We start from the raw sequence: 12,255 nt of genomic DNA, 5'->3' as shown, positions 1-12,255 counted from the left end.
ATTGTTCACTGAAACATTACAGATGTACTCGTAGAACAGAAACTGACAAAGTGTCATGTTCCCAGGAGAAGACAGGTTCGAGCTTTTCTGTGCAGACAGAATAATTTGTGTCAACCCCAGTTGTTGAACCGTTGGGAGGTGGTAGCATCTGTAGCCAAGTCAGTGCAGCATCATTAGTCCTGTCGATGCGGCACCATTAGGCCTGTCAATGCATCTCTAGCCAAGTCAAGACAGATCTAGTTATTTTGGAAGGAAACATCGCTGGACAGCATTACATAAAACAATCCTTCTATCCTGTTGTACTGCTGACTAGACAAACTCGGCTTCAGAAACACAAGGCCCCATACAACATCCTGCCTTGGCCAGCACAATCACAAGATGTATCACCTATAAAACGTTTGTAGAATCACCACGATGGACAAATTAGAGCATGACAAGGTCACAATTGTAATAAGTTCAGGCCTTTTGAGAACAATGACGTTGAATCCCATTTCTTGTGACCAGACGTAGGACATCAACAATAATGACTGACAACAGTGATATTCTGAAAGATTAAAGTGTGTTTCATGTGCTAATTTCAGCATGTAGATTTCAGAAGTAGATTGAATACTGAACAACTGACCCTATCCTCCAAAATGGTGACACAATATCTTTTTTTTTGTTCTCATTCATGGCAAAACTTGTGATTATGTTGATATTTCATTTAAGTCTTTTAACAATAAAAGTATATTTATAACCTTGGCTTAATTTGCCAGCTAAAACTAACTTGTAACATAATATTCAATCTTCAGGCTTGACCTCAATTCTTTTCATAGAGATGTACATATCTGCGAACTTTGACTATTGTATTCAATAGGTCAAATCTGTTTGCATGGTTAGGTTCATTCACAGAATGAATCCGATGGGTCACGCCTGTAGACAAGTGATCTTTCCAGTTTCACATCATCCCTGAAAAAACGTACATAGGTAAAGGAAACGATAACACTAATCTATACTGAGTGAGTGAGTATGGTTTTACGCCGTTTTTGGCAATATTCCAGCAATATCACGGCGGGAGACACCACAAATGGGCTTCACACATTGTACCCATGTCGGGAATCGAACCCGGGTCTTCGGCGTGACGAGCGAACGCTTTAACCACTAGGCTACCTGACCGCCCACACTAATCTATAAATGAGATAGGTTGATAATTAATACGATGTATTTTCATTATCCCTTTGATGTGTAAAAGTACACACAAACACTATCACTCGGTTAATTTCTGTGCGTGGAAGAATTTACATCAAAATGTGGCTACTCAACGAACAGAAAGTTGGAATCCATATATGTACATTTATAATAAAAGACTAGTGTTTCATTTTAAAATATCAAAATTTCTCACCAAAACATGATATCAATCAAAATACTTTTGATAACAAAAACATTTTTTAGATCAAGGTATTTAAATTATTATGATTAGTTTTCACATTGTATTTTTGATATCTGTAGAGTTAAAAGTTGTTTATACAAATTAAAATATAAAATGTTTTTGTTTTGTTATGATAGTCAAATAAAGGTTGTTGTAACTTGCTAATCTTAATCGTATAACTTATCTTTAAAGTTCAAAAGGTTCTAACCTATTTATGAAATTCATTATCAGTATTTATGACAACTGATCATTTGACAGAGTATTACAACAGCCTTTATCGGGGCAGCATTGAGCAATAGCATGAATGACAGACTAAGGGAAATAATTAATCATTAACTCCTTTTCATTGTCATTTTCTTGTTGAGACAACTGTCAGACATGAACAAAACTCAAAATAGGTAAAATGATAACTATCCGTTCTTAAATGTGAAAAGAATTTACACGTTTCTTTATGTAATCCTCTTTTGTGATCTCTTTTGACCATAACCCATTGAGGGAGTTATTTGTCTGATCCGTATAGACTTGACATTTTTTTTGTAAGACTAGTTATTTACCTACAAAATGAATATATAAAAGTTTGTCTTCTATGAGACTGACAGAGATATTGTCCGAAGCGTCACTAGAATAATAATAATTCACTCACTTCACTCAATGTGACTGATATTGTTTAATATTTCACAACAAATATATATTCTTGACATAAGCATGAGAGAGTGAGAGAGTGGTGGCAAGGTGTGAGTTAGGGTTAGGGTTTAACGTCGTTATCCGAATTGTTTCAGTTATATCGCGGCGGCAAGGTTTACGTATGGAGGAAAGCCTGCAACACCAATGTGATTATCTGATGCACTGAATCCTGCGTGCTTCGGTTTATACTGTCTTACAGCATTGCAATCTGTCACCCTTGTGGGATGGTCAATGAATACTATCCTTTCTTGTGGCCTTGTCTGGTCTATGACATTATAATGAGTTTGCCCCAAAATATAAATTTTATGTCAACATATTTTTTCACTAAATAATCTGAAGCCACGATAAGGATTTATTCGTGAGTTTTCTCATGGCAAGACACAGTTTCAAATGTACCACTTGTCTGGTGTGGGATTCAAACTTCTCTTTGCGGGAACATTCCCTTTCCAATGGCATATATCTATGGGTTGAATTGTATTCAAATTTATTTGTCCCCCACTAATTCTGTGAATAGAAAACAAAGCATGTTGTTTGTTTTTCTTATGTAAGTTTTATTAGTCTATCATGCAAAAAACAAAACTTTGTTTATCAATTTATTTTTTTCTGTTATATATAAATTTACTCATTAATCATTTTTTGATGCACGAATGTTTTTTTCAATAAGGCAAAACAAATTTACTTTGTTAATAATCTTTTTCATGCAAGTTTTATTTTCTCGTTGAATTTTTTTCTATCAAACAAAATCTTTTGTTGTTCAGTTTGTTTCATACAAGTTGACCCCAATTATGTTTCTAGGTTTCTCATCACCATACCCGTGCTCGTGGGTTTCACGTCTGAGACCTGCATCACTTCGGGCTTTCCTCCCACATTAAGCTGACACGCCGTGATATAATTGGAGTATATAATTGGGGCCGTTAAACCCAACTCACTCACTCACTCATTCATACAAGTTGATGTTTCTATCATAGGAAAAAACAACAACTTAGCTTTCGTTTTTAAGAAATAATATCTTTTATGAACTTCACATTTTTTATTTTTACAATTAATGATTTAAAAAATAAACAAACAAACAACCAAAAACAAAATAAATAAATACCTTTAACATAACAAGGATCACACCCCACTCGAGGTTTTCATTTCGTGATGATGTAACCATTGTTTGCTTAGACACTTGTCATACTTTCTTAGAAGGTACAAATTTCTAAAAAGAATTAAACCCATAGGGTCGAGATTCGATCCCATCTGCCAACAAGTACCTCTTATCAACTTGAGGTGTCAAAGCCATTTTGACCACTTTGTCTGTGAAAAGTGTGTTGTGTTTGGATCGAATTTGATAAAATGGGGCCATGTTCTGCTTGCGGTCGAAAAGACAGACTTTAAACATTTGATGACGTAGATGGGTTTTTTTATGAAAGCTTTTTGCGATTTTGGTTTGAGGTATACACAAATACCTGGTGCCCTCTCTTTGGTCACACTCATTCGTAGATTATTGTTTTAAAAGATAACGTTGTATTCATATGAATCAAAATACATCTACTGAAAGCATGTCTGTCCTTACATATTAAAACATTTGAGTCCATCATTACTTGTAGATTCACTGAAGGGAGTTTTTGAGAAAGAGATTATTCATACTTGGGAAAAGAAATTTACTCAGGTAATTCAGAGTGTTATTGTGTAAATGTTTAACTGACATTTTTCTGGGCTGCCATAAACCAGAACAATGCTGCTGCTTGACAATTGTGACGTCCCAATGATGGTACAATGGATATGATGTCATGCCGGAGATATTGCTACAATCAAATGACATCATTTGTGATGATATCTCCAAGGAGGTATCGCTTGATCTCACACAAGTGATATCTACCGTGGGAGATATATTTGGATGATATGACTTTTTACGCCTGCTTTGCCTCAAAAAGGGACCTTTCGCCGTGTTCATAGTATGATTTTCCTAATATGGAGAATGGCATCTCATTCATAAATCACGTGACTCAACCTTCAGCTCAGGCTAATCGTCTTGCACTGGGGAAAAGAAACACAATACAAAAGTATCAATGTTCAATTTATAAAAATAATAAGTTGGTACACTCCGCCGTTTCCCATTGTACTTCTTATGGGTGAAATGAGTGGTATTATGCAGTGTCTAATTCCCCGGGGAAAAGGAAAAGAAAGATAAGGCTTAGTTGGATGTGTTTACAAATGTATACGCTATGTAGAACGGACTATATCATCAACGGGTGGGTGGCTGGCCATGGTATAGGGTGCAGTCAAGCGTTTAACTTGTCGGACGGAGTCTAGTATAGTCCACATCATAAAAATGTAAGTCTGTTATAGAGTGATTTTTATGAAATGAGTTTGACTTGTTATATTTCTTGATTTGTAAAATGTTTTAAAAAGTTATGTTTTTATTGTTTTTAAATTATTGATTCATTTAACTAAATAAGTTTTATTTTTTTTAAACTATAAGTTTTTTGACCTGGTAGTACAAATGTAAGTACCGGGTCATTGTTTTTCATTTTGTTCACAAAAACGTCCGTGTCTGTTTCGCGCTCAACTCCCATATAACAATAACCTTTTCAGACGACGTTCTAAGGGACGTAACTCCAATTTCTTACAACATGGGCTGATACTGATCGCCTCTTCAAAATGCATTGACAAGCCTCCTAAGCCAAGTCAGATGTAATACTTGTCTGTTTATTACATCCCCTGTGATATATACGCGACGTTAAACCCAATTTCACCTCACCTCACCTGGACATTAATACTCGTCTTTGTAAAACCGTAATGAAATCAAAATAAATATCATAATCTCAGTAAAGGGGAGGTAACTGGAGGTAGCCTTACGGTGTTGTAACACAGACAGAGTTGTTCATGTTAAGTGCTGCAGAAATACACATCAGATCCAAGACTGTCTGGAATGTCGGATGTTGCTTCCTGATCAACTGATCAAATCGAATATGCAACGTTATACTCTTGACTATTGGGGTCGAAGTGGAAATAGCACTGAATTGTCACATCGAAGTGTACGATTCCCTGTACAGGTAACACATATCTATGTGAACCAGAGTTTGGTTTACCCGCTTCCTGTAAGTGTAAAGTCAAAGCCTGCATACAGTTTGATGTCACTGAGATGAGATGTCACTTTTTACATTCATCATGTGGAAAGATTTTTAACATTTTCTCATTGTTCACTGAAACATTACAGATGTACTCGTAGAACAGAAACTGACAAAGTGTCATGTTCCCAGGAGAAGACAGATTCGAGCTTTTCTGTGCAGACAGAATAATTTGTGTCAACCCCAGTTGTTGAACCGTTGGGAGGTGGTAGCATCTGTAGCCAAGTCAGTGCAGCATCATTAGTCCTGTCGATGCGGCACCATTAGGCCTGTCAATGCATCTCTAGCCAAGTCAAGACAGATCTAGTTATTTTGGAAGGAAACATCGCTGGACAGCATTACATAAAACAATCCTTCTATCCTGTTGTACTGCTGACTAGACAAACTCGGCTTCAGAAACACAAGGCACCATACAACATCCTGCCTTGGCCAGCACAATCACAAGATGTATCACCTATAAAACGTTTGTAGAATCACCACGATGGACAAATTAGAGCATGACAAGGTCACAATTGTAATAAGTTCAGGCCTTTTGAGAACAAAGACGTTGAATCCCATTGCTTGTGACCAGACGTAGGACATCAACAATAATGACTGACAACAGTGATATTCTGAAAGATTAAAGTGTGTTTCATGTGCTAATTTCAGCATGTAGATTTAAGAAGTAGATTGAATACTGAACAACTGACCCTATCCTCCAAAATGTTGACACAATATTTTTGTTTTGTTCTCATTCATGGCAAAACTTGTGATCATGTTGATATTTCATTTAAGTCTTTTAACAATAAGAGTATATTTATAACCTTGGCTTAATTTGCCAGCTAAAACTAACTTGTAGCATAATATTCAATCTTAAATACAGGCTTGACCTCAATTCTTTTTATAGAGATGTACATATCTGCGAGCTTTGACTATTGTATTCAATAGGTCAAATCAAAAACGTCCATAGGTAAAGGAAACGATAACACTAATCTATAAATGGGATAGGTTGATAATTAATACGATGTATTTTCATTATCCCTTTGATGTATAAAAGTACACACAAACACAATCACTCGGTTAATTTCTGTGCGTGGAAGAATTTACATCAAAATGTGGCTACTCAACGAACAAAAAGTTGGAATCCATATATGTACATTTATGATAAAAGACTAGTGTTTCATTTTAAAATATCAAAATTTCTCACCAAAACATGATATCAATCAAAATACTTTTGATAACAAAAACATTTTTTAGATCAAGGTATTTAAATTATTAAGATTAGTTTTCACATTGTATTGTTGATATATGTAAAGTAAAAAGTTGTTTATATAAATTAAAATATAAAATGTTTTTGTTTTGTTATATAGTCAAATAAAGGTTTTTGTAACTTGCTAATCTTAATCGTATAACTTATCTTTAAAGTTCAAAAGGTTCTAACCTATTTATGAAATTCATTATCAGTATTTATGACAACTGATCATTTGACAGAGTATTACAACAGCCTTTATCGGTGCAGCTTTGAGCGATAGCATGAATGACAGACTAAGGGAAATAATTAATCATTAACTCCTTTAGCATGTTTAGATTGTCATTTTCTTGTTGAGACAACTGTCAGACATGAACAAAACTCAAAATAGGTAAAATGATAACTATCCGTTCTTAAATGTGAAAAAAAATTACACGTTTCTTTTAGTAATCCTCTTTTGTGATCTCTTTTGACCATAACCCATTGAGGGAGTTATTTGTCTGATCCGTATAGACTTGACATTTTTTTTGTAAGACTAGTTATTTACCTACAAAATGAATATATAAAAGTTTGTCTTCTATGAGACTGACAGTGATATTGTCCGAAGCGTCACTAGAATAATAATAATTCACTCACTTCACTCAATGTGATTGATATTGTTTAATATTTCACAACAAATATATATTCTTGACATAAGCATGCGAGGGCGAGAGAGTGGTGGCAAGGTGTGAGTTAGGGTTTAACGTCGTTATCCGAATTGTTTAATTTATATCGCGGCGGCAAAGGTTTACGTATGGAGGAAAGCCTGCAACACCAATGTGGTTATCTGATGCACTGAATCCTGCGTGCTTCGGTTTATACTGTCTTACAGCATTGCAATCTGTCACCCTTGTGGGGTGGTCAATGAATACAATCCTTTCTTGTGGCCTTGTCTGGTCTATGACATTATAATGAGTTTGCCCCAAAATATAAATTTTACGTCAACATATTTTTTCACTAAATAATCTGAAGCCACGATAAGGATTTATTCGTGAGTTTTCTCATGGAAAGACACAGTTTCAAATGTACCACTTGTCTGGTGTGGGATTCAAACTTCTCTTTGCGGGAACATTCCCTTCCCAATGTCATATATCTATGGGTTGAATTGTATTCAAATTTATTTATCCCCCACTAATTCTGTGAATAGAAAACAAAGCATGTTGTTTATTTTTCTTATGTAAGTTTTATTAGTCTATCATGCAAAAAAACAAAACTTTGTTTATAAATTCATTTTTTTCTGTTATACATAAATTTACTCATTAATCATTTTTTGATGCACGAATGTTTTTTTCAATCAGGCAAAACAAATTTACTTTGTAAATAATCTTTTTCATGCAAGTTTTATTTTCTTGTTGAATTTTTTTTCTATCAAACAAAATCTTTTGTTGTTCAGTTTGTTTCATACAAGTTGACCCCAATTATGTTTCTAGGTTTGTCATCACCACACCCGTGCTCGTGGGTTTCACGTCTGAGACCTGCATCACTTCAGGCTTTCCTCCCACATTAAGCTGACACGCCGTGAAATAATTGGAATACTGTTAAAGGGGCCGTTAAACCCAACTCACTCACTCACTCACTCATTTATACAAGTTGATGTTTCTATCATAGGAAAAAACAACAACTTAGCTTTCGTTTATAAGATAATATCTTTTATGAACTTCACGTTTTTTGATTTTTACAATTAATGATTTAAAAAATAAACAAACAAACAACCAAAAACAAAATAAATAAATACCTTTAACATTACAAGGGTGCAGTCAAGCGTTTAACTTGTCGGACGGAGTCTAGTATAGTCCACATCATAAAAATTTAAGTCTGTTATAGAGTGATTTTTATGAAATGAGTTTGACTTGTTATATTTCTTGATTTGTAAAATGTTTTAAAAAGTTATGTTTTTATTGTTTTTAAATTATTGATTCATTTAACTAAATAAGTTTTATTTTTTTTAAACTATAAGTTTTTTGACCTGGTAGTACAAATGTAAGTACCGGGTCATTATTTTTCATGTTGTTCACAAATCGTCCGTGTCTGTTTCGCGCTCAAATCCCATATAACAATAACCTTTTCAGACGACGTTCTAAGGGACGTAACTCCAATTTCTTACAACATGGGCTGATACTGATCGCCTCTTCAAAATGCATTGACAAGCCTCCTCAGCCAAGTCAGATGTAATACTTGTCTGTTTATTACACCCCCTCACTAACATGTCTCCATCGCACATACACCATGCCTCACATCATTGATAGGCATATGGTAATAGTTTATGTAGAACACATTTATAGATTATCTTTCATGTATTTATTATCTAGCGCTCTACCGGAACTGTAACGATTAGTAATGCTGTGAGGTAACTGAAATACTAAGCTCCTAACCCAACTCGGTCACCTTGAGTATTGCATGTTGCTGCACTACTTGTGTTGCAGATTATTGTGTTTGTAGGCGATATACGGTACATTGATAGACCGCCTCCGTGGTCTAGTGGTAGAGCGTCCGCCCGGAGAGCGGAAGGTCCGGGGTTTGATCCCCAGCTGCGTCATACCAAAAGACGTTAAAAGATGGTACTTGTTGTTACCCTGTCTAGCGCTCGACATTAATGGGCTATGAAACAAGGACTGGTCGGCTCAGAGTCAGTATACTGTGTCTGAGTGGGGTATTCATGTTAAACTGCGGCATGATATCTCAGTGTGTTAGCACTATAAATCGGCATCAGTCAGGACTAAAGTACTCACGGAAATGAAAAAACACCTGTTTTTCTCAATTTAAAAATCGACACAAAGTGTTACGTAGCTGTAAATACGAAATAACAAAACAACTCGAAAAGTACTAGTCTGGATTTGCTAGTTTGATCTCAGTGAACAATACAAAATGTACTTTACAGGAGGTAATTTGTCGGCACTTTCAACATTAAAAAATAAACTAAGTCCAAATTGACATAGCAGAAACAGACTACAGGCATTACGCACCTGCTCTCACCTGTCGTCAAGGTGTCATAGGTCACCTTGATCTACTTACACCTGGTTATGCCCTGTTTCACAATAGTCTGTTTTATTAACATTTTTACACACTTTTACGTGTAAAAGGCATAAAAACATTTGATACGATGTATTTGTGCCACGGCCCAATTAGTACTAATTTAGTTGTTTGAATATTTACATATTTTGTATATTAACTGCAATAATTTAAGATCTGAGGTCGAAAAAACAGTTGTTCTTTTCATTTCCGTGATCACTTTAGTATAAGCAGCCACACACACACATACGTGCTTGTACGTGGCTATATAAGTGCAATAATCTTGTACGCGACGTTAAACCCAATTTCACCTCACCTCACCTGGACATTAATACTCGTCTTTGTAAAACCGTAATGAAATCAAAATAAATATCATAATCTCAGTAAAGGGGAGGTAACTGGAGGTAGCCTTACAGTGTTGTAACACAGACAGAGTTGTTCATGTTAAGTGCTGCAGAAATACACATCAGAACCAAGACTGTCTGGAATGTCGGATGTTGCTTCCTGATCAGCTGATCAAGTCGAATATGCAACGTAATACTCTTGACTGTCGGGGTCGAAGTGGTAATAACACTGAACATCGAAGAGTACGATTCCCTGTAAAGGTAACACATGTGTATGTGAACCAGAGTTTGGTTTACCCGCTCCCTGTAAGTGTAAAGTTAAAGCCTGCACACAGCTTCCTTAAAAGGGTTGCATTTGTGTTGGAGAATATGTGTTCAGTAATCATGTAATTCTGGTTCGAATTAAATTTTCAATGACAATTTGAGGGAGTCTTGTCCACTCCTTTTCCAGAGTGAATGGGGAATAAGGGGCGGACCATTTGATAGTTTGGTGGGGCTCTCGTGTTGTGGGTAGAGTCAAGTTTTATCATTTACACTTTTAGAGCCTGAGATATTTTTATTCTTCGTAAAAGAGAGCTGAGATTTTTGTGCGTCACTTTTTACATTCGTCATGTTGAAATAATGTTAACATTATTCTCACTGTTCACTAAGACAGTACAGATGTACTGAATAACTGATGAATAACTGATGCTTACTGGGCATTTGACATCACAGCCGACAACTGTTCCAGTCAAATCACAGTGGGACAAGTGGAGTCAATAACCTTGTCTAAGGATACGATACAGTGACTGGCGTGATCTGGCATCTACAAATGGACGATTTGATTATTTATTGCTAAGTGGTACAGATATCATGTCTGTCATGCTCATTTTTTTATGTCAAAGATTATGGCTTTGCTTATGAAATACTCTGTATTGTTTGGGATGGATAGAATGTGGTCAAGACTTTTTTCTGGGATGAGATTGTGTTTTTCAAGCAGATGGAGGTAGAGTTTCTTATTTTCAAAAACACATTATGAGCTGTGTTTTTTTCCCTCTGATTAATGAATTCTGCACCTGTGTTCTTGACCTGGGATGCCCTCTGCGGGCCGATCATTGACATTTTGTGTCTGCAGAAACATGTTCCTAAAAGTCTGCAAATCACAGACTGAGACCGCTGAAGATATTGGCTAACCAAGTTTGAAGCATGCCAATAACCCATAGGTGTTCACCACGCTGTAGATAACGCTCTCCCAATCTGGTCACTAATACTGCATTGGATTACGTGTCAGAGCCCATGTGGATAATAAAGAAAAGTAATAGTACTGGCTCAGAGCGATTTGACGAACTGAACTGTCATAGAGTTGGTCGTAGTAAGTTTACTTTCAGTATACGTATACAATTACAGAATGCATGCATATTTAGTATGTTTATGGAAAAATTTATGTGCTCCCTTATATATATATCACTAACGTATTGTTACCAATATGATATGGAGTCGCATGTTTGCATTGCCATAAATAAAAGTGACAAACCTTGTTCCATAACAATAATAAATCTCTGCTAAAAGTCCACTGTACGGGTCCTACTATATCATAATACTTCCCCTGTCACAAGCATCCCCCATATGTCAAAAGTGTATCTCATGCTATCAATGCCAGTATTATGTTCACGCTGATTGCCAATGATGTGTCCTTGGAATATACGTTAGCACAATCAAAGATTGTTGTTAATTCTGATGTACTATTATCTTGTGAACTATCACTTAATGTTGAAGAGTGAAGGTCCAAATTACCGAAAGAAAAAAACAGAGTAATTATAGATTATCGTGTGTTTTCGCGAGTATCTGGCGAGTTTCGAGTACGTTATTTTACAGTGTATTTGAGAGTTGACCACGATGTTGTATACGGTGTACACGTGCATATTGTGTAAATCAATGTTTCTTACGTTTATAGATCCTTAAAGCCAACAATATATTGACGCCAATTCTGATAAATATATACGTCAACAGTAACAACTAAACATACTGCTATTCTGATCATTAACACACACACAACTATAGACTTTCTGTGATGGCTGTATGGAATTGAGCAAGGTTGATATTTTGACCTCTCAAAGGCCATAGTGATGTTATGATTGGTGTATGGAAGAAGGACAAAGTTAAATTATCACTGTATATCATGATCGTATGCATGTCCTTTATGATTAGTCTATACAGAGACTGAAACCTGACAACTGACAAAACTAATATGGGAACATATTGTACAATTGAAAATAACGAATTGCATCGGACATCATTGTTGTTACTGATGCGTCAAATGAAGAAATTTCCTCCCAATATATATCATAATTGTTTTTCAAAGCTTAAGTGAGGCCTTGAATGTTGTAACCTTTATCAAACAACTTCACGCAAAAATGTTTATGACAAACATTTGCAGAAAGGGCAGGC

Source organism: Haliotis cracherodii, unplaced genomic scaffold (assembly GCF_022045235.1).
Source record: "Haliotis cracherodii isolate W230 unplaced genomic scaffold, xgHalCrac1.p SCAF_6, whole genome shotgun sequence".
Taxonomy (NCBI): Eukaryota; Metazoa; Mollusca; class Gastropoda; order Lepetellida; family Haliotidae; genus Haliotis; species Haliotis cracherodii.
This window is presented reverse-complemented; position numbering follows the sequence as displayed.